The sequence below is a fragment of the Rissa tridactyla genome, chromosome 2 (assembly GCF_028500815.1).
Source record: "Rissa tridactyla isolate bRisTri1 chromosome 2, bRisTri1.patW.cur.20221130, whole genome shotgun sequence".
Lineage (NCBI taxonomy): Eukaryota > Metazoa > Chordata > Aves > Charadriiformes > Laridae > Rissa > Rissa tridactyla.
In genome coordinates this window covers 70,974,128-70,998,394 of record NC_071467.1, presented here as the reverse complement: position 1 = coordinate 70,998,394, position 24,267 = coordinate 70,974,128, and the positions used below count along the sequence as shown (strand labels likewise).

The 24,267-nt window shown below is 41.6% G+C and overlaps 1 protein-coding gene across 1 annotated transcript in view; it reads left to right on the top strand.

The window, feature by feature from the left end:
* Positions 1 to 1,216: 1,216 nt before the first annotated feature.
* The window catches only part of LOC128904962 (poly(rC)-binding protein 3-like), a 525,202-nt gene continuing 502,151 nt past the window's right edge, over positions 1,217 to 24,267 (top strand). The window contains exon 1 of the mRNA XM_054190151.1: positions 1,217 to 1,351. The gene's annotated coding sequence lies outside the window, so the exon portion shown is untranslated. The remainder of the gene's footprint in view (positions 1,352 to 24,267) is intronic.

Below are 24,267 nucleotides of genomic sequence, written 5' to 3'. Positions count from 1 at the left end.
CAACTTTCACAGGATTTATTTTTAGTTGCAGAGTATTTCTGTGGGTGATAAGTCGGGTAAAAAGCTTGCTTCTATAACATCTAAATGTTTGCTGGATTTTGTCAGCTGTTTTAAGACAAATGTGACCCTCCGATAGTCCTCATCAGCAAAATGCTTCCATTTGGATCAAGAATGACCATCATCCGCCAGCGCCGCTCTCTGCGAGCCACGCTCCGGTATTAAAGGCGAGGCTGGATGCAGCTTGACTACTTTTAATGAAAATAAATCCAGTTCTCAGCCTCACAGCTTGTTGCTGGCGCTTTTCTCAATGACACCGGGCGACGCCGAGCTGCCGCCGCTAATGCAGCATTCAGCCCACAAGAAACACCGACGGCCTCTCGCCATGCCCAAGTTTTTCCTTCCCACGCCCGAACTCCCCTTGGCCCCGCGGGTGCCGTGCAAGAGTCGGGTCGGGGGTCGGGCCGGGGGTGGGTCCGCAGCCCAGAGGGCGACCCCGGCAGGGGACACCCGCGTCTCTCCGAGCCCGCACCGCCACTTCTCTCCGCGGCGGCCCCCTCCTGACGGCTCCCCCGTCCCCCCCCGCCCCGGGACCCCCACCCGCGAGTTGGGGGGGTGGGGGGGGGGGAGGGGGGCTCCCCGCCGCTGCCGCTCCGCCCCTGCCCCGCCGCGATCCCGCGCCCCGGCCCGCAGCGGTGGGCGGCGGGGGGCGCCCGCGGGCGGCGGCGGGAGCGCGGGCGCGGGGGTGGCCGAGGAGCGGCGGCGGCGGCGTGAACGCGGCTGCAGAGCCCCAACCAGCCGCGGAAGCGGGATCCGGAGCGCCGCGCCCGCCGCAGCCGCCGGAGCCGGAGCCGGAGGAGGCGGGCGAGGAGCGATCCCGGCCGCCCGGAGCCGCCGGCAGAGGCGGGCGGCCGCGGCAGCCCCGCGGGGAGGCAGCGAGCGGCCCCTCGCCCAAAGCGCGATTTCCTTCCACCGCCCCCCTCGCCGCTACACCCCCCACAGCCCCCCCGCCCGCCCCGCCGCCTCCGCCCGCCCCCAGCGAAGAGAAACAAAACAAAACCCCGGCACCGCCACGCTCTCCCTCCTGCTCCTCTTGGCATTTGGTGGTTGTTTTTTTTTTTTTAATTTTTTTCTTTTTTTTTTTTTTTCTTGGGGATTCTCCTTTCTCCTGCCAGACTGACTTGCACCTTCTTGATAATTTCTCTTCCCCTCGTTTGTTTTTTTTTTTTATACTCTTCTCCCTGCTTCCAAACCTTGTGTCTGTGTGTTTCAATACTATCACAACCTCCGCTAAAAATAGATCTTTTTATATACCCTTCCTCCTCTCTGACCCCATCCAACACCCCTTGTTAAGGTGAGTTGTGTCTTTTCATCACTTTTTTCCTTATGTGTTGTTTTTTTGGTTTCGTTTTGTTGTTTTTTTTTCCTCCCCCACCCCCTTCCCTTTAGGGCAGGTTTTAGGGAGGAGGGGATGTGGAGGAGAGAATTTTGTGGGGAATCAGGCATGTTTGCAAAGCCTTATTTTCCCTTGTGCAGCCTCAGCATCATTCCGGACTGCTCCCTTTTATCCCAAGGATGTAGCTAGCTGATGAAAGTGGGGAACTACTCTTCCTTAGCACTGCATGCTTGGGAGGCACAGCAACAGCAGGGAAAAAAAAAAGCTCTTTTTTCCTTCGCCCCCCCCCTTACCTCCCCCTCACCCCCACCCCCCTTTCCCTCCTCCTTTCTGTGTTTTGTTGGTTTTGGGGGATTTTTTTTTTGTGGGGTGGTTTTTGTTTAGTTGGGATTTTTTTTTTTTTCTTTGGGGTGTGTGTGTGGTTGGTTTCTGTTTTTAAGCGATACACAGGGGACTTGGAAAGAATTGCATGGGATGTCGGGGGGGAGCGAGTGTGCCCGTGCACGTGTGTCGTGTGAGTGTGTGTGTGTGTGTGTGTGTGCGCGCGTATGTATGTGTGAAGTGCATTTGTATTTGGTGTTTATGGGATGGTGAGTGATAAAGCTTCCCAACAGCCGCTGTACATAGAGGCGAGGAGCACGGCAGAGACTGCTGATGGAGAAATCGGTCAGGGATGCAGGAAAGCTACGGAGCTCTCCACAGAGTTCGGTCCCTTGTGCTCCAGGACATCTTTCCATAGATCATTACTGGCACCTTGAAGGTGATGGCTCTCATTCCTCCCCTGGCTTCTCACTGGAGCAGTGCCGACAGGGAAAACTTTAGGGCTAACGTGAATTGATAGCGTTTCTGTTCCTCCAGCAGCCCGAGACAGTGTTATTCCAGGGATAAGTGGGGAGAATAGCGTTGTGATCCAGAGCAAATGGATCGTTTGCTGTGACGTATTAGTGTTCAGTGAGAAAAAGAGAGATGAAACATTATTAGTTTCGCCAGCCAGCATTGCAGCCCGGTTTACTTCCCAGTTCCAAAGTTGGTTTAGACTGTTTTGCTTTCTTCAGCTCTTCAGCTAACTGTTCCTGTGGACGACAGAAATGTGTTTCTACAGTAAAACAGTCTGTTATAAATCTGCTGGGGAACGATTTATTATTCAGAGGCAATCAAGTAATTTACCTGTTTCGTGGACTTTTTTCCCCCCAGTCTTTTAGTGTGCTTTGAACTATGTATTTTACCTATGAGTGAGAAGTAGGGTAATATAGATTTTAGTTGCATTTTAACAAGGAGTTAAGGCATAACTTGCAGGGTGCCATTTGCAAAGTGTCACCTAATATAAAGCAAAATAACAGCCCCCTAGCTCTTTTTCATGGATTTTTCACATCTCCCTTGTTTGTTTCAAAACAAGCCGGTGATTTTGCTTATGAACTTGGAGGGAAAGCTGGCTTCACAATGATACATAGTTTGAAATATTCAGAGTTCAAAATTATTACAGTTGTCTGACCATGAAACTTGAATTTTTTTATGAAATCTAGTGGATCCAAAGTACATGAAAGAGCACTCTGTATACGTAGTTTTCTAACAGGTTGAATCATTTTTGCATTTAAAAGTTTACAAGTGCACTAAAAAGGTTGCTATCATCTGTGTTTGGAGGCCTTCATGCTGGGTGGGTACAGGAACGTTAATGTTGCCTGTCTAGTTAACGCAGTTCCAAAATAACCTATCTTTCCACATGCTCTGCAGATGATGTTCAGCAAAGATGAGCAGTCATGGAAGTAGTCTTGTGCTATCAAGAGTCATTCCATCATTTCTTTTTCTTGTTAGCCTGAATTAAAGTATTTTACACAAGTTTGCCTTGGGATTTATTTTATTTTTTTTTTTCTGCTGTGGTGAAAGGAGGGAGCGCGCCTCGAGTGAGTTGTGCCATTCCTAATGCTCGGTAACAGTGAGGGGAGAAGCACCTGATGTGCTTTTTGTACATCATCCCCGAAGGTATGCAGGAGTGAGAAAAAAGAGATGGAAAAGCAGCACAGTGCACTAGCAGTTTAAATAAATAAATAAGGGTGATGCACGTTAGCTTGTCAGCTGCTCTTCTGCTGAACCCTGGCTACTGGCTAAACACATTTTCTTGGTAAGCACTGCGATGTGATACAGTTTTTTTCTGATTCGATGGAGTTTGCTGTTACAATCACATGTGGCACTGGAGAGCTCTTGTTCTGTTGATAAAAATCATGCCTCCTCGTTTTAATCCAGAGGAGGCTGAAATATCCACAACTCCTGCTGAAGTCACTAGGGGTTACTTGTGCTCAGCACTCGTCAGGATTTTTTACCTCAACGTGTCAGCATTTAGGATATTTCCAAAGGATACAATTCCCAACAGATCTGTAATGTCTCATTTTGTTTAAATTTTAGGTTGGGTGCACGTAGTATGTTTACAAGTAAATATTTTCTTTTTTTCTTTTACCACAGCAACGCTAAAATATGTCAGGAAATAGAAAACTTTTAGCATTGTTTTTTCTTGTGGGCTTTTAAAGAAAATTCTCTTGCTATCCTTTAGCTGTCTGTGAAAAAAGGAGTGTTCCCTTCACAAACCTGTGCGCAAAGTTCCTTACGTCAGTTGATTAGCTGTTGACATTGATGAAGTAAAAGAAAAAGATGGGATTTTTATACAAAAGAAAAAAAAAAGAGCAAGTCATGTCTTTTGGGTGTTTTGTTTGTTTGTTTGTTTTTTAATCAGAAGAACCGAAAGACCAGAGTGCTTTCAGCTGGATATGAAAATGCTGAAGCAGGGTTAATGTTGAGTTTCTTCTGGTTGTCATTCTCGTTGACGTGAATGACAGCACACCAACGCTTAGGTTATTCTGTAGCGTACTAACCTAGATTAAACATCGCTTTAATTTACGTTTTGAGGCTTGGATAAAATCTCAAACCTTGGATTTATTCACCCCTAAAGACTTTTTTTTGCTCTTGAAACAAGCCTTAAAAAAAGCTGTGAACTGCTATAAAGAAAGTCATAGAGGGAGAGTTGAGAAGTCACTCTGACTTTGTGGAGCTTATTGCTATAAAAGAAGGTGGGATTTCTCTCTGCTGTTAGCCAACTGAAATGATTTTCTTGTGTTATTGCATTTTCTTATTCTGCAATATCAGTCTAAAATACTTAGTCCAAGGAGTTTCTATTCTATGGATGTGGCGCTCCCACAAATGAAGAACGTGTATATTTGGTCTTGTCCTAAACTACAACTACTCATCAGTTTCAGTATCATTTTGTTGCAGGGCAAAATTGCTGTTTCATTTGGAGGTACTTATTGAGGAAACTATATTGATCCTGGATTTTCTTAAATTTTTAAAGACGGAAATGAAAACTATCACAGTGTTGCCTGGGATTTTTGGGGATGGAGTGCAGTGGTATTATCTATATCCATGCAGAATGCAATCACAGTATACATTAATAAGGAGTAGCATAATCCATCTGAAAACAAATTAATCAATTTTTCTTTGTAAATCCCTCTTTACTAGTTTTAAATGGTACTATGTGTGTACTCTAATCAGAGTGTATATCTGTAATTTTAAAATGTTTAGATGAATGAGGTTACTTTATGCAAAGCTGACTTTTTACTTGTATTTTGTCTGATAGGAAGATACTTTTTGTAATAAAATAGATTTTGTTTTTTCTGCTGTACTTGCGTACACATAGAAGAAAGTTAGTATTTTCCTCCTGGGGACCTCCCAGAAATTCTTTACTGGGAGGGTGGTGAGGCACTGGAACAGGCTGCCCAGAGAAGCTGTGGATGCCCCATCCCTGGAAGTGTTCAAGGCCAGGCTGGATGGGGCTTTGGGCAGCCTGGTCTAGCGGGAGGTGTCCCTGCCCAGGGCAGGGGGGTTGGAACAAGGGGATCTTTGAGGTCCCTTCCAACCCGAACCATTCTGTGATTCTATGTGTAACTCTGAAGAGCCAGGCGCTGAACAGAGCTACAAGTTCTTCCCAGCCTTGGTGAATGATTGGATGAGCGTCAGGGGTAACAAGTGCTCGGGCACGGCAGGGGAGGGAAGAGCCTGGCTCTTGGGAAAGCAGAGTATCGAACTATCTGGTGCTGGAGTGGCTGTAGGCTTCAGGGCTAAAATAGCACACCGCTTCCTCACCCTTAACAGCACTAAACTCCTCTGTCTTACAGTCTGCATTCAGTGATCTGCTTGGTTTTCCCTTTGTATGAGAGTAGATATGGAAGACATAATTACAGGCTATAGTGCTAACACAGCTCTCTGATGGCAACTGTTTGTAGGAGGTCAAATGGAAAATAATGGTGGAGAGGAGTCTCCAGCTACAGAGTTTCTCCTTTGTAGCATGTTTTCATTTACACCGGTTTTCCCTGGATTTGCATCCAGCTATTATACCCTACTTGCCTGTGTAGGCTGGAGGCTGCTTTGCATGGAGAAAGTTTTCATAGGAAGAGGAAAAACAATATTATTGTTAACTTTGGACAACACAATGTCACAGCTCCACCAACTCCAACCAAATGCAAGAATAGCTGTGGCGTTGTAGATAAAACGTTCAGAATTTGCTTGACATGAATATGAGGTTTCACACTTCATGAGAGGAGAGACGTTTTTAAACGTAATTCAAAGGGAATGCTCTTTTCAGGATGAGACTCCGTCTTAGTAATTCCCCATGACCACTCTTGTCCTGCGGGATCTGTTTGGAGCAGCCCAGTTCATTGCTGGTTAAAGTGGGGTGGGGCCAGGGCCAGTTTCTCCCATTCGATCCACTACTGTAAATCCATGCTTGTAACTGGGTACCTATTCCAGCGCTGCAGTGGTATCAGTAACAAAATTTAAGCTTTGTTTATAGGGCAAAATATATAACGCACTATTGATTTCTGCTAACGGGCAATGCTTTTAACAGGGTGTATGACTCCAGTCATTTTGATTACGGATCTGTTTACCTTGCTACATCTGTGACTTTCTCATCTGCGCATTAGATATATTTAAATCCTTTAGACACTTAATAGGCTATAAGGAATCAAACTGCTTTTCTTATAAAATGATCGATAAAATCCTAAATTTGTTCTTTCATTTGTTTTTTGGGGGGTGTAGATTGTTCAGGACTACACCTTATTTGGTTAAAATTTGTCGCTTAGTTTGCTTAAAAATAGTTACTAAAATATTTATTATTAATAATTTTAGACAGTCTCTTCTGTATGCATTTTAAAAAAAAAAGTTTAGTTTCATAATGAGGTTTTAGTGTAGGCCACTGAGGTGTAATGAGAACTTAGCCCTCTTAATGAGTAGTTGTTATCATGCTTTCATTAATATAAATGACATATGTAGTGACAAAGTGTTTTTCAAAGTTACTGTCACTTTGTATACAACAATATCTTTTAGAATGAGTCATCTGGAGCTCCCATAAAAATTTTTTTTTTTTAATCTGCACTGAAAGTAGGAAAATTTTAAGCAAATCGCAGTGGTAGAGTTATGTGAGCTCTGACGGAATAAACCAGCCATGAATGTATGGTTCCCTTATCAGTCATACCATCGCCATCATTTCACCTGGGTGAGTTGAGTATAAAACATCTACAAGCCAGCCTTAGCAGTTTGGGACAATACCTTTAGGTCATGATGGCTGCTTCAGTAATCTGGGTAGAGCTACACCAGTACTCAATGACAACGTGGTGAAAGACAGGGAGCATCAGCAATGTGGTGAAAGACAGACAGCATGAGCTGGGCTTAGAAGACCCTTCAGGAAAACCAAAAAACTCTGTGTTTCTGGAGGAGAAGTCAGCACGTGGCCATGATGTACTGCTAGGCTTCCTTGGACTTAAGGACTGTTTCTATACATGACAAAGTCCCAATAGTTTACCAGCAGTGCAGAATCCTAATTAAATTTATATAGTCCAGCAGAGGCTGCAACAGTAGCAGAAAGGGAGAATTTCGCAAGTGTAATGCTAGTACTTAAATAAGAATGTGAATTGTTCCTTCTCCTGTTTTGGTACCAATGGAGAAGTGTGTTCTGTTTTGTTTGTTTACCTTTTGAAAAGGATTATACGTTTGGGCTTATAGTAACGAATGGGGAGTGATTTAGACTAGAAAAATATGGAAATTCAAAGTTAAGGCTTATCTTGCACTTAACCATTCCAGAGGCATGGTCTATGCCTTGGGAGTTCTTGTTGCAGCTCTGACAAACATCTCCTAAAGTGGCACTGCGTGTGAGACTTGCGTGATGCTTTTCCTACCCGCAAAATGCAATAGTATAGTTAAGGCTAAATGCAGCAGTTTCTACTCATGTTGAATATTTCCTTGACTTCAGTGGGATTGCTTGCCTAAGCGAGAGGGCCAGAAACAGGCTCATAGAACAGTGACAATAGGGAAGGTGTGAAGTATCATCATTATTATTATTATTATTACCTCAGAGAAGGTTATCTTATATCAGATGGCTCATATTCCAGGCAGTCTGCGTCACTAGACCAAAATTCCTTGGCACTTTCACTTGTTTTCTGCAACATGTCACCGCTCAATTCTGTGAAATAAATTGAAAGTCCTTTCTAAAATCTGAGGTCTAAATAAAGAGCATGTTAAATATAGGAACATTTAAAATTCATCAATTGTATGTGATAGTTAAATGGTTTAGCTGTATGTTTCTGGACGTACAACTATGTGCAAGAAATTATTTTTTCTATATTTGGATTTTCACCTAATCTAAAAATACTATATGAATTCTAGAAACAGATAAATACTTCATAGGTAATTCTTTACATGTCAGAGATGACATGTGGAAGAAATTCTTCACCGTGAGGGTGGTGAAGCACTGGAACAGGTTGCCCAGGGAAGTTGTGGATGCCCCATCCCTGGAAGTGTTCAAGGCCAGGCTGGATGGGGCTTTGAGCAGCCTGGTCTGGTGGGAGGTGTCCTTGCCCATGGCAGGGGGGTTGAACTTTAAAGGTCCCTTCTAACCCAAACCAGTCTATGATTCTACATTACAGACATCAACTAATTAGCCATCGCAGAACTCCCCCCAGCCTTTGCATTTTGTAGTACATAGAAAAAAATTTAGCAGCAGTAATAGTAAAATGAGAGATCAGGAGAGGATAATTTATTTTCCTTCTCTTTTCTTTTTATAGTTAGCTTTCAGTGGTAGAGACCAGAAAAGAATTGTAGATTTGACTGTTCGTAGACACCGGCTTAGTTTTAAGACTCCTTACACTTCTTGAGTGGGGATTGGTGCTTGTATTAGCATTTGGGATTGGCAGGATTCCCTTGCCTGGCAATGCGGAAAAATCTGGGAAGGGTAGGATTTTGTGATTCTTTCAAGTCTTAAGGTAAAATCTGCAGTGCCATATGGATAATATCAGATCATCCACTCCTCTGAGATCTTTACAGTCTTATTGCAGAGGCAAACTCAGGCTAGGTCTTCAAGGCCAAAATCTTAAAAGCAACTTCTAAATTTGCACTCTCACTCCAATTTTGCTTGTGTGTGGCACCTTTATGTGCAACCTAGAGATGTAAGCAATGGGAGGCAGAATTGGGGAGAGAAAAGTAGCTGCAATCAAGGAAAGGATTTAGCAAAAGGGGTAACAAAGCACATTTATAAGCAAAAATGCAAAAAAGAGTCCTTAAGAGAGAGGATGGAAGAGGGAAAGGCATTGCACAGAGATGGAATTAATAATATTTAACAGAATGCAAGAGATAAAAAGCACAATACAAATATCAGAGGTGGAGGCTGTATTGGAAGAAAGACAGCACAGCTAATGGTAGAAGGTGAAAAGACAGGCTGAAACTATACTTTAAATTGTACACTATCAATATAAAGTATAGTTTCAAGATCCGCTTAAGTTGATCTAAATTCCAGCTGCTTTTGCAAAGGGAGACCTGCACACTCCTCCTTCATTCCTTCCTCCGAACGATGTGCTGCAACTGGTAATACGAAAAAAGAAAAATTCATCTAGATCAGATCCTTGATCCAGCTGACTAACTGCTCATATTAACATTACAGCTGCCTCAAGGCAGAGGCTGGGGGGCGGGCATAGGAAAGGGCAGCATAAAATTGACTTACACTGATGATGGATCTGTGCTCTTGGTCTGAAAGTCCTGGTGAGATTCTGAGTTAGAAATTATTTAGAGGAGAGGCTGGCTAGGAAGACTTGCAGTGGTAACACAAAGAAAGGAAGAAGCCGCCTGGGACAGTATTTATAGCGAGCAGTTTAGACGGCTGCATGCAGAAGAAAAAAGATGCTCAAAACACTTAGGATGCAAAATCAGGCATTTAAAAGTTACAAAAAGCCGGTGTTAATGTTGCCTGCATGTTTAATTCAGCACCCATAGGCACGCCTGCTGATGCGCTCTTTAATTACATGATCAAGTGTGGCTTTATCCCCTGGGGACAGCTTGCAGAGAGGCAGGGTGGCAGAGGCTCCGGGAGTACCATATCCCGTGTGAGTGGGGACCCTGTCCCCCATGGCCCCTGTTGAGCCCAGCAGTGACTGTGACTTGGTGCTTTCGTCACCTCGTTGGACCGTGTATGACAAAGTCCAGTGCTCAGCAGTCCCACAGTAGCAATACGCCTCCCTCTCGCTGCCTTCCCATGCATCTCCTTCGTGGCCCCCAGCGTATTTCACACTGACTTGTACTGCTTTTTATTAATCTGGTATTTATGGCTCCCAAACAAAACATCTTTCTGCCTCTTTGCCTCATAGCTGCACCTGCAATGTGCTATACATGTGCAGCATGTGTTAAGTTTCCTTTTAAATGGTAGTGTATGCTTCAAGTTTCTCTTGGAATAGGAAGAAACAAGATAGAAAAATAAAAAGAAATTCAGAATAAAATGCCTTCAGAGAAAAGGAGGCACAGATTAGAATATGTTTTGTAATAAATGAAATACAAAACTCTTAGGTCGTATTGGCTATCTTTCTAATGATTTTTTTTTTTTAATATTAAGTGGGGAAATTAGATCATGCACAAATACACACACGCGCCAAACTGCATTATGGATTACACTCTTTGAAGGAAAGAGTTGAACAAGAACAGTTTACCCAGTCCTGTGAGAACTAAGATGCTGGCAGATGATGTCATACTTGTCTAGACTAGAATAAAAGATGTATTTTAAAAACTCTTCGCTAACTTGTTTAAATAAAATATTTTAAAATTCTAAGAAATCACAAGTGCTGGCTGATGATCTTAGATTTTACTTTGATCATGTTCTATGGGTTCTGGTGTCTTTTCGTAACGTATTTTTAAAATGCTTCTTTTTCTCTCTTTAAGCATACCTGTAGAGAATTGCATGCTCATAAGAAGGTATGACTGATTCTTCTGGGTTACCCAGTTCAGTCCCTTGCTCTTGCAGCCAAGATATCATGTAATTCCTTTCATGTACTGATCAAACTCCTTCTTACAACTATTCAGGGATTTTTTTAGTTCCCATACTACCATTCGGAGGCTATTTCAGTATTCTGGTTTCTTTTCCCCGTAAATATGTTTGTGGCCTGCTTATATTACTTCGTTCTTGGTCGAATCTTGTACTTGAGCTTCGATGGCCTTTTCTGCACAGTGTTTACTGCCCCGAAGTATGGAGCAGTCCTGCTCGCTGTCTTCCTGTGCTAGGCTTAAAAAGAAAAGTTCTTGCCTGACAGAGTTCAGCTCTGGTGAGGACTGCTAAATTTTTGAGGATAGATAATGGTGTAAAGTTAGACACAACAGGGCTCTGCTCGTGCTCCTCGTTCATATCATGACTAAGCTTAAACCAGTCTTCGGTATTGACCTTCAGAGAGGGAGTGATGTGTCAAGTACTTTACCCGCATTTCTCTTTGGAGGTAGGTTTGGTCTTCCAGGGCATAGCGCTCTATGGGATTTTTGCAGACTCATTTTCATTTGGCTTAGTTCTGGTTTCTTACTATAAATAGTTCAAGTCAGACAGAAGGAACCTTTGTTTATAGTTTGAAAAAAAAATCCTGTTTCTCCTTCGGATTAAATTTCAATTGTTGAGAGTTGATACCGTAACATTTAAACGGATACAATATTCTAAGCATTAGTCTTTCAAATAAAAGGTAGCCATTATGCTCTAAGCAAAATTATTTTCTAATCAGACTATCTAATAGTCCTAATCAAGAATGCATTGGATTTCATGTGGATTTACCACTTGTACTTCATTTGGGAAGCTGGAAATTAGTAAGTTTTGATTCTGGACTAATTTTCTAATTCTAAAGTTACTGGAGAAAGGAACCTGTATATTTTATTTTTGTCCCTTGAAGTATAATGTAAACAGAGGACTGGAAATACAAGTGGCTGGCCATTTTATGTTTCAAGAATTTACTTGAAATGGCTTTATTTTGAAAAGTGAAGGGCATCAACATTGGTGCAGCCTCACCTTGAGTACTGTGAGCAGTTCTGGGCCCCGCAATTTAAGAGGTCCTTGAATGCGCCCAGGGGAGGGCAACAAAGCTGGTGACAGGGCAGGAAGGAATGTCCTGTGAGGAGTAGCTGAGGACTTTGGGCACGTGTAGTCTGGAGGAAAGGAGGCTGAGGGGTGACCTCATTGCTCTCTACAGCTTCCTGAGGAGGGGACGTGGAGAGGGAGGTGCTGAGCTCCCTGGTATCCACTGACAGGACGTGTGGGAATGGTTCAGAGCTGCATCAGGGGAGGTTTAGACTGGACCTTAGGAAGCATTTCTTTACCAAGAGGGTGGTCAAACACTGGAACAGGCTTCCTAGAGAGGTTTTTGATGCCCCAAGCCTGTCAGTGTTTAAGAGGCTTTTGGACAATGCCCTTAACAATATGCTTTATGTTGTTGGTCAGCCCTGAATTGGTCAGGCAGTTGGACTAGATGGTTATTGTAGGTCCTTTCCAGCTGAAGTTTTCTATCTAGTCTAGTCTAGTCTGGTCTAGTCTGGTCTGATCTATTGGTTCATTATATTTTCAGTTTGCTTTTTCTGTTCTTTCTCAAAAACCAAGGAGTAAAGTCATGATATTGAAGCTCTTAAATCGTTTACAACTTTAAAGTCATTGCCCCTGCGTGTGAAATATTTTAACCAACATTTCATAAGGAAGGGTGAATGCTCTATAGTTAGATTGATATGACTGTCACTGTCTTTATCAAGTTCAGGTATATACAAACTATTTTATACATTACTATGTTATACAAGTAGTTTAATATTAACCTAATGTGGAATTACTGCATTTGTTATTTAAAAAAACCCCACCTTCCTATATTACCTGTCATTAATCTTCTGTCAGAAGATTAATAGTGATGGATAAGATGCAGTTCTGTTGTTTATTAGATATTTTAAAATACCACAATAAATAGTATCTAATACAACAATGCCACAATAATACTACAATAAGCAATATCTAAAACAGTAAAATCCCAAAGTGAACAAAGCAGCTGGAACTGCAGCTCTTATCAGCTGCCCGACACCAGACACTCCTTTCTGCTTTCTCTTGGGCTTGTTGACATTTACCTCCCCTGCAGAATGACTATGCATGTTATCTGCAAGGTGTTAGTCCATTAGTAATGAGCAACCTTTAATCCTGGTGTAGACATCCTCTTCATGGAAAAGGGTGTGTGTGGCCTTGTTAAGATGTATGTGTACCTACATGGGCAAATAACTTCACCCACTGGATTTGTCCCATTTAACCTAGAGGGGCTGCAGTGTCTCATGTGAGTGTTTGTAGGAGTAAGCTCTGAGTCATATTTGTCCTGCAGACCTGGGCGTGGAAGGGATTCAAGATCTGTGTAGGGGAACAGACTGCCAGCGTGTGCGTGCACAAAGGTTGGGGCTGGGGAGAAGCCTGGAGTCCTTTGCACTAACTCTATTTAGAAAACCAGATGTTTATGCTGACAGAAAAGAACGCAGCAATGCACACAGAAGTGTTGTTTATGTTGCCATTATTAAAAAACAACACTGGATATTTTTTTTATTAAAAAATAAACTATTGATCTGGCAAAAAAAAAAAAAAATGCCATGGCAGCGTGTGACCTGTTTTCCTAGGATGCTTTGGCTGCTTTTTGATTTTCAGATTTTTCTTCCATATGCTGTTGCTATGGTAAGAATCAGCACATCAGGGAGAGGAATCATAACAAGTGATATCACAACAAATAACCTGTAAGAGCTTTGCATTTCCTGGGACAGCACAGGTCAGTTTAGAGTTTCTACTGAAGCCCTGTCAAAAGAGTTTTCAGGCTGTGGGCGGCATCTCTCTTGTTATTCATGGGCTACTTTTGTAAGGCCAAAACAAATCAAGAAAGTCAACCTTTTTACCAATAAGGTTATATTAACTACAAACAAATTCTCACCTCCTTTAGAAAATTTTAGGTGTTCCATAAATCATGAGGGAAAATATAAAGAAAAAAAAGCCAGAAGGAAGTCTGATGAGGTAAAGGAGATGAAACTAAGAAAAGCAAAATTATTGGCATGCCTATAGTAGCATGTCAAGTGCCAAAGTGGTAAAGACTGATCAAAGTATTTCAGTATGGAAAAACAAGTGGCATCATCGGATGGTTCAGACCTAATTGCTACAACTGCATACAAGAGTACTGGTGTACCACAGCCTGCTAAACAGAGATCCTGCTGAAGAGAGTTTTGAACTTACTGAACGGAAACTACCTACATTTTGAAATGAGCTTATCACATGATATGAAGCTCTACTTAGTACACTTTTAAAGTAATAACTGTAGTTACAGATTGATTATATGCATGTATTCCCATGCATTTCATATGCATGGGAAGAGGTGGAGAGGGGATCAGAGAGTCCAGGTTTGTCTGAGTAGCCAAAGCCACAGGAGATGACAAGCAGTGGCTCTGCTGGAAGATCAGGAGATCAAAGAGAGTCCATATTCAGCGTTAGAAGAGAGAGGGTTTGCCACACATCAAGGCTAACTCCCATTCCTCCAGCAGGATGCTGGGGGAAAGAGTTTGAGAGGACTGCTGGTGCCCTCCCGAGTTATGGACTTGGAATATAGGAGACTGCAGTCTGACCTCTGTCCATTAGGTAGCCAGAACTAGGGAGACTAACCAAGAGAGTTTAGTCCAAATTTAATGTTTCTCACCACAGACCTGAGGGGTTTTTTATACAAATGGTCCCATCAATCCAGATGTTGCTCTAAATTATCACCTAAATGCCATGTAGAAGAGTAGCTCTATAATATTAAACCATTTAAAATGGAAAGTATAAAAAAATGTTTAGTTAGAGGTTTAGTTAATTCTTCAGGATACAGTGACTTCAGTTATTTTTGAAGCAGGCATCTCCTTAGTCAAAGAGTCAGTGGCCTCACGCCGAGCCCAGCATCCCTTAGGAATCATGCAGCGTTTGCATTGCAGTAGTGAGTAGTGTTTCCAGTAAGTGTTTTAGCAACGTGGCAGGCTTGCCTTCAAGTGTCCTGGCTACAGTTTGCTCACAGTAACCTTGCTCAGACCCACCTGTGTGTTTCCAGGGTTAGCTTTCTGCTGGTTAGCCTGCTTAATATTTTGATCCAGCGTACCAGATCTCACTTGCAGGCTGGTTTGCAAACTTCCCGAGCAGAAAAGTTGGGATGAAGGTGCTTCCTTGGCAGCAGAGAGACTGTATTCCTCCAGAGGCATGTTGCTGAAGGCCAGAAATCCTGTCCATCCTGAGCTTGCATGGTCCTCCCACCTGCTAGCATAAGTGCTTTCACATAGTGTGGAGACAGTGGAGTTCAATAATAACGTGAGTGAGGAAGCGGGGGGATCAGCTGGCTGAAAACTTAGGCCTCCTGGAAAATCCCCCTCTAGCATGTTTCAGTCTCTAACTTTTGTCAATATTAAAAAGGATTTTATGCCAAGGACCTCCCTGAAAATCCTGCTAACCTTCTGTCTTTGTTGGTATTAGATGTGGGTGTTTTAAATCAGTGTGCAGAATTACAGTTACTTTTACGCTGTTTTTATGAAAGGCTGATGGCAGTCTGCTTCTTGCCTTCTTCTCTTGTCTCTAGTAGCTCTTGTGTCCATTTGCCGATATCACCTACATCTGCCATGGGGCTGAAAAGCTCAAAATAGAATCCAGTGCCTGGAGGTTTCTTCCAAATATGTGCATGGACAGGTGAGGAGGACACTGACCCCAGAGCAGAGACTACAGATTGTCTGTGATGGGCCTCAGGCAGACCTTTGACATACTCCAGCCATAGGAGTTGGTCAATGGGTGGACCTTCATAGGCATCTAAGGCACGTGAAATCAACACAACTTTGTAGAAAACTAGGCTTCTTTAATGCCCTTTCTGTAATGCTTTTGTTCATAACACTGCCATATGGTTAACTATCCACATCTTTCGTGGCTGCTCTTGGCTTTTAGGGGTGCTTGGCATTGTGCAGACCTTTGCTTTCTGCTGCAACTTTTGTTAGAATTGTGTTAGTTTTCACTGTTGTTACAGCTTCTGGTGCATTTTGAATAGTCATATATTTCACTAAGTAGTGTATTTAAGATACTTCTTTGAGAAGAATTGTGAGATTTAAAATGTGGAAGGTCTGAATGAAAAGCAATGTTCTTCTTTGTAGCCCTCTTTTGAGGGTGTCTTCTGACACATGAAACTTTCATTATACTTTAATTATTGATAGGAAGCATTTTCTTACCAGCATAGCACTTACACACAGTGAAATCACTTTTCAGGAGAAATTACTGCAAGCAATTTTTGGACGAGTTTCAGTTTTGCAAAGTGCTTAGGCTTTTTTTCCTTTGTTTTTCTTAGTACCCCATAAATTAAAGCACAAATGATAAGCAAGATCATTACGCTGTCATGAATCACTCAAGTTCTAATGGCCTAATGCACTAAGCCTTAATTAGTAATATTGTATTTTTAAAAAGAAAATATTGTGAATGAAACCTGAACATGCACTGTTTTATAACGGGGCTTCCCAGAAGATTTTAAATGGATTCCTCTTCTTAGTATGTTTTTAAATAATTGATACGGCCACTTCAAGCCTTTAGTAGACAAACGAATTATTGGCTGCTAGTGACAAAATTTGGTTTGGGCATAATAACTTCACAGAGACACGGCACTGCATACATCTGCTGCTCTAATTAGAAAGTTTGCCTAGGGTGCTTGTATCAGAAAGAGTGGGAAAAAATAGCGCTGCACAATCTGTTGTAACAGAGTGATTCCTGCAAAATGTGATTTAGACAAGATTTCTGGTTAACGCTTTCACTTCTGCTGCAACGCTCCGATGCCATTTCAGCAAATTTTATACAGGCGGCACTGTCTTGGCCTTACCTGAATGGGCCGCCTGCTTGGAAAGGCCACCACTGAATGCTTGATTTAGGGCCTGCAAGTGCACTGCTCCATGGTGCAAAAGATGCTCTGTCCCACAGAAGTCACTAACAGGCCCTTGAGCTGCTCCATCCACAGAGAATAAGCCAGCCATCGCGGTTCCCTGGTGCTGTGTCCCTTCATTCCAGAGAGCCTTTCAGCTTCTGCTTCTTTATGTAGGCAGCGAAAATCAGGAGTAACAGCGTAAAAGGAGTTTTGGCAGTGCAGTGACAGCCACCCATTTTTGGGGGGAAACTTGTTGAGCTGGGACCAAAAGCAATTGCTGTGGGACGGTGATCAAGAGCACCTCATCTAACTGGGGAGCATCCAGCACTTGAAACCAAGCCCTTCTTACTAGAGCGGTTGTATCTCATTCAGTCGAACAGCATTTGGGTCAAAATAAATAGCTGTGGTTATGGGGAGAATTAATCAGAAGCATACAAGTAAGAACGGCTTTTTCTTGCTTTCTGACTTTAATTTACCAATTCACCGAATATTTCCTGGGAAAGGATCAGTTTCAACAAATACCTGTTTTTAAACACACAGCAGGAGTTTGTTGTCATGGAAGTAAAAATTTATTGCAGCTTTCTGGAGAAACCTGGTGGGCTTGGTGGAGAGCATAGAGAGCCAGGTCCTGTTCTCCTTAGACCTCATTTAAGTTAATAAATAATTCCAGTACAAGGCGCTCTAAGGGTGCTGAAAATAAAGCAAAGTAGAATTTGATTTAAAGAAAAGGAAAGCAATTATCCCAAAAATGTTTATGCCTTGGAGAAAGTGAAAGGTGATCAACCATGTGAAATTCCTTGTTATCAGCCCATCCAAATGTTTCATTTCAGAGAGTAGATAAATGTCTTAAAGGCAAGTGCAGGTGTTACGGGAGATGCAACTCTATTTTACGCGTCAAATTATGTGTTCATACTATGGTATTGTGGAACAGCAAAGAGGCAAAGCAGCTTTTCAGATACGCTAATGCGATGTTTATAAAAGAAATATCAGATATCAGAAATCAGAGAAATGTAGTAACCTGATGTGAAGGTGTACTTCTGCTTATCTGTTGTTCTTTTGAATTTTCCTTATCGATGTCTTTACAGAGTCAGAAAGGATGAAACAGTATGATGCTGAGGTATCTATCTTATACGTTTATACAGCATCCTGCCTGACATACAGCTGGATTTGAATTTCTTTCTTTTACAGTTTTAGGCGCTGGCTAATCCAAGTACTTCAGTATTTTGTTAACTATATGGTTAGTGTAATATAAAAGTATTTATCTTTTTTCAGGGCCACAAATGATGATGGTAGAACGGTATCATCTAGAATACATATACATTAATAAATTTGTGGATAAATAGCATAAAGTATTTATCTTGTTTCCATGAAATATCAGAAATTTTTGAAATAATGAAAAGATAGTGGTTTTGTGCCAAGATGTGGGGAGGAATTAAAGGAAAGGAGAAGAAGAAACCACAAATTGTTGTCATTTATTTGTTCACCCAGCAGCAAATGCCTAAAAATCAAAGAAATCTGATGAGAATGATGAGAGACTTTAGATCACCTGGTGTTGAAGTTAAGTTTATTTTCCCTGTAAGGCATGCTTAAAGTGTCCCATTGATGGGTATTTGAAGGTTTTTTAAAGTTTAATTTCCACTGAACTGAAATTTATAGTTCTAGGGAGGATCTCATAAGGGAGGACTATGTAAAATTCCTTTCTTATCCTTCTAAACGATTCTGCTTTTCAGTGGGTCATTAGCTTTTATGCAGTATGCTATGTTCATTTGTGGACTAACTTTTGACATATGTATTATTCATGTTGTGACTGATGTTCAAGTTTCATCAATGATTTCACTGTCCAAAAGAACATTAGAAAGAATTGAGAACATCGCTTTGAGTGCACTGGTACTCCACATGCTTAGTCATGTTGAGCATACACCAAGACTTTTTGGCATATCCTTTCGAAGTCACTCTTGATACACAAGTGAAATTGAATTAATGATAGAATGATATTCTGTCTTCAACAAAGATGTGTTCCATTCTTGTTTGTCCTGCTTGCCTCATCAGCACAAAAGACCATATATATAGGCAATTTCTTTTCTGCCCTTTTCAAGTCTCCAGACAATGGTACAAGACCAAAAGGATGACAGGAGCCAGTTTTTATGCTCAAGTTCCTTCCCCCATTTCAGAAATCATCACTCTTCCAAAAAGAACTGAAAATCAGAAGCTCATGGTCAAAAAGTTCAAATGTGGCTAAAACCTGAAATGCAGCAAATTGGAGATGTTTCCATGGTACTTTGTTTCCGTGGCCTGAAGTTCAGTGGACTTATGTTTTTCTATGAACTTGACTTCCTGACCAACCAGTGTCCCCTGGTATAAGGAGCAGCCGTGTCCCTTTTTTAGTGGACCGTGGGAATCCGGTTGCCAACAGCATCATGGAAGATCTAATCAAGCCAGAGAAAGGAATGGGAGTATATACCTTTCAAACCACGTGCAGGAAACACTGTGACTTCCAAGTGCAAGTGTTCCGGCTTTGACTAACATTAGAATTAGAAAGATTTTCTGTCAGATTTTTTCATGGGAAGCAAGTTTTTCTGCAGCATTGGGGTGAAAAAGGCAGGTGGAGATGGGCAGGGAGTATTATCACCAAAGTATTTTTCTGTTGAAATGAATTTCTGATACAAATTGTTCAATCTGGCCCTTGTGCTGTAGCACCGCATGAGCTGGATGAGAAGGATGAACAGCCAAGACCCCAGCTAGACATCTTTTGGGGCACTTGTTATCAGACACCAAAGGCTCCTTGGATCTTACCTGTAGTTGCATCAGAGAGCTGAATGAAGTACAATACTTGAGAGCAATAAGGAAAAGAAAATGACTAAATATTTTGAGTGCAATAGAACTATATGCCTGTAGGTAGCAGGGGTTCACAGAATGCTATCCCTCATTAAGTTGTTTGCATTTATACAGGTGGCTATATGAAAAAAAGAATACAGGAGCTTGAATTTATTTGTTGTTCTTACCAGAAAAGAAGACAGCGCTTGTTAAAAAAATCAGTTAATTATTTTTCATGTCACATGACCTAAATGTTGGCTGAAGAAAAATTGAAAAGTGCTGGCAGGTGACTGAAAAGTTCCTACAGTAGCTGGTTTATAGGCACACTTTCTCATGTAGTACCGGTTTTGAAGGTAACAATTTTTTATAATTGTTTGACTGTACAAGACGTACAGTTCTCTGTTAAAGCTCTGTCACTGTGTCACAGTGCAACTTACTGCAGGCTAAAGAGTTGGACTACAAACTGGAATAAGCACTAAGAAAATGGTGAAGATCTCATTCTTAATAAAGTAGCTTTCAAACAGAAATGGTAGAAGGAAATGCAGAAAAAGAGGGATCACTCAAAAAATCTAGTTGCATATCATTATTTCCACCTGCTGATGCAAATTATAGCTACGCTAGGGTTGGGAGAGCAGATAGTAACACACCCTGTTGTGTAATAAGCAACGTTATTGCAATGTCCCTCCTTTTCTGGTATAAGAATACAGTTGGTTATAGGAGAGTGTAGAAGTCACCTGAATATATTTTCATTAGCATTTCTTTCAAGGAGGGCTGCCATCATGCCTGGGCTCCTAGAGGTTCCCTCTAACACTTGAAGCATATTTTCTGCTGGTTGGGGAGTAGGTTGGGTAGACAAATTCATGTGAATTGGGGACTTAACGAATAAGAGTGTCTCATATAGATGCTTAAAGAAAATTCCTCCTCCTGAGCTCGCTCTTGTGAGATTTATTATGAGGAAGAATAATCCAGGCCAGTATTTGGTAATTGCTCAGTTACAACTGAGATTTATTCAGTCTGCTGTCTGCCTGGATATTCACAGTTTTCACAAAACTCAAGCTTGAGAAACGCACATACGTGTAGAGGCGCTGTGTGCTTTATTTATTTCTCTGCAATGATATTGCATGGAAATACACTTGTATATTCCGTGTAGAGAATCAGGTTTCAATTTCCTTATTCAAACCCCAATGTAGTTATATTCTTCTGTGTTTTTGATTTTCTTTGTAGAACTTCTCCCAGGCAGCTTTACTGGGGTTTTATTGTGAGTCATGGTAGTGTGCTAGTCTCGTCTGTTTCTGCCTAATCTCATCTGTAAGCTTTAGAGTAATATTTGGTTTCCTTTTCACTGAAATTTTAACCAGTGGGATAAAATATAAAGCATTACTAAGATACCGCCATTCAGCATGATTTAGTTTAGCTGGTATACTTGCTTTGGAGTCCACCCTAGTAGCGAACATGCACAAGCACGGAGGTCTCTGACTGCGTGGGTAAGCTCAGTGTTGAAATCCCTCTTATTTGTTTCACCATTTTGAACACTTTAACATATTCCACCGCAAGGTCTCTCACTGCACAGAAATATTTTAAACGGCTCTGTTAGAGCAAGCTCAAAAGATGATCTCTCTGACATGCATTCTTCAAAGGAAGACTACATTTCTCCGCAACAAAAAAATGTGTCTTACCTCTCCCCTTTCCTGCTGTGAGCTGTGCCAGAGCTGTCATTTTTTCAGTAGGGATTGTTTATAAAAAGGACCTATATTCTGCTGTTCAGCACACTAGAAACCCTTTAGTTTTCAGTTTCAGTGTATAAATATTGATTTTGTACCTCACTGGTTTTGTTAGTTACTAACTCAAAGGTGATAGCATTTTTGTTGAATAAATGTCTTTACGGAAATAAAATGCTGTACCTTCCTAAAAGCTATGTGCTTGTTTCATAAAGCATCCATTTAATCCCAGCAGCTAATTGCAGTCTGTCTGGGGGTACTCTGGCTTGAATGTGATGTGTTTTGTTACTTAAAAAAGCCATGCTCAAAAATGACCACAGATGACGATTTATGATCAAGCTATGCAAAATTTACATGCAGATTCAAGTTAAAGTCATCAAAGCACTTGATTCTATTGTTAGGTATGCATACCTATTCGTGATGCACCTCTTACAGCAGTTTACTCAATTCTTTTAATGTAACTTTAGATTAAATGTAAGTATTATTTCTCTTTAGAAAGCACGGGATTTTGCACGACCCAGTTGGCTTCAGATTTCTGTTTTCAGTATGTCAAGAAATTAGGAATAGAGGAAGAGTTAGAACCAGGAAGGGTCCCATGCTTTGATCCAGTGAAAGTGCTTTTCATAAAAAGGCCTTAAAGCTAATTATCCATGGAAAAACTGCGCTTTGAACCTCAGCCTCAAGCTGTGAGATTTGATTCCTAGAAGCCACGTTTGTGTGGCTCGGTGACCAACCCTCGCTCCTGTTCCTGTGAACCTGACTTCAGAAGTCCAGCCAGTTGGAAAACACTTCTGTAACCAGAATGAGAACAGCCTCATGCTTGCAGAGGTTACAGATAGAGAGGATACTTGGCAATGTGAAAAATCAGCCTCACTGGTGCATATTTCAACACTTCTCTGAAAGCTCAGTTTTGCAGGTTGCTGAGCATTGCTCAGCCACCATCAATTCCTCCTGAAACCAGTGGACCAAACCCTCAGCTTCATAAATCAGGGAAATTGCTACTGTCCCAAATATATGCTTGATTACTACAGAAAAAAGTCACCTCAGAGCTGGAGATGGTCTGCATTTTCAGATCTGCATATTTTAAGTCTGCAGTTCTACCCAACTTTTTTTGGTACTAGGAAAAGTTTCTGATCAAACTGGGGGTGGGTGGGTAGGTGGCTCATAGATTAGGAAAATCCTTTCAATTACATTCAGAGCAAAGTTGTTAAGTACCATATAACCAGGTACAATATAAGTACAGTATGAGTATGATATAACCAGGTGGCAACATTTCTCTGCCTTGGACTTGATGAATTGCAGACTTGGTGGTGTTCCCCAGAAAACACAAGAAACAGATCATCTTCATTGCACTGAGTTTTCCTAAGAGGTTGGTAAAGAAACTCAGGGAGAGTGAATGCGGCAATTCACATAAGCCAATAATACCTCCTGCTTTTGTCACAAATACTACAAGTTTGACAAATGCAGAAAAGAGCAAGGGCTAAATGAGAAATGAAAGGGAAACAAGAATTCTTGTGTCTGTACAGTATTCCAGAGAGTTTAATGAAATGCTCCACAGCAAGTAAGGTTTTTTACCTTGTGAGCCCTGGAAGCTCATCCATAGGGTTCCCTAGTAACTCCCACAGCCTACATGGAGAATGCCGGCTCAAGGCTTACTGTCAGAAAGCTTTTCGTGCATTAGTGAATCCCAGTATTTCAGACTTGCAAGAAGGGACTCAAGACACCCTGCTCAGAGCCACTACTTTCTCAATATTGTTCCTTTCATATTTATTTTTGAAGTTATGCAGCAGGGCATCTGCTCCTAGCTATCTCCTTCCTCTGTCAGGCTTTCATGCCTTCCTGTTTCGTTGTCACCTTGAAGAAGGCATTCCATAGTCTCCTGCAGTGACTCAACAACAGGCTTCGTTTGGGGCAGCAATCCCACTCTAGTCGTGCAAGCATGTCTTCTCGCGTGCAGTGGTGGTGACTTTATCAGCCTTTTAGTCCATAGCTAGCAGCATATGTTCTTGCTATGCTATTTATTTAGTCAGAATTTGGGTCTTACATCTTTCCCTTTGGATTGTACCTGGACGTAAAGAAGGTTCGACTTTTCACAGCTCTTTTATAGTTTAATGTACTGCAGTTTCTTTGGTCACTGAAAGCGTCAACTTTACTATAGGGAAAAACACCTTGCTATCCATCTCAAAGAAAATTAAGATTTTGCCTCTCCATAACTGTCCTCCTAATCCTTTAAGCCTTTTCCAGCCCAAATTCCTGTCAAATTCATCGGAATGGAAGAAACCTAGGATAATACCTTAAAACAATTACCAATCTGGTCTCTGCTTGAATAATGGAATAGTTGTATAAATATTGGAGTTAGGAGTCTGCGTTTCTGTTTGCATTATTTCTGGAAATAAATCCTTCGAGAAGCCAAGGGGTTTGTATGTGAGAAGTGCTGTTAGCTTACGTAATCTTGTTGTGATGCTTGTTTTCATTGCAAATACTTGTGTGGACATAGACAAAAAAATAATTGCAGCTAAAGATTCCATCCACTATTCATTTTTAAACTTTTTAATTGTCCTTTATTTGTGGCGCAGTAGCTAGCAAAGAAGCTGCGTCGGTGTATATTATTTGAGATGACTTTATATTTTTGAAGGTAAGGGCTGTGTAAAAATGTTTTGAATAATGACCTTTGGGGTACAGCAGTACTACACAAATCTTACTGTCAATAGAGCTAGTAGGAAGAAAAACAATTGAGAGAGCACATTAGCACTCCAAAGCACATACTGTTAGTTCCACAAGAAAACACTTACTGAGCTGACAAACACTGGGCAAGGTTTGCCTTGCTGCAGTGTGAGTGCAGCTTCTCCTTCCCATTGTAAAACAATGTTTGCAATTAAAAGTCTAACCAAAATATAGATACGTAAAGCAGATTTACTGGTAACTATTGGTTCAAACCTCAGCATCTGCGCACCCCCAGTCTCCTTCTCTCCAGAATCTTTGCTTTGTACTGCTCAGCATCCATTTCCTGCTATGTATTGGAGCTCAGCATCTGAGGGAATTAGGGGGAGACAACACTTAGAAAAAGAGAGCGCTTTGCTCCCTTTTTTAAAAAGAAAACTAAGAG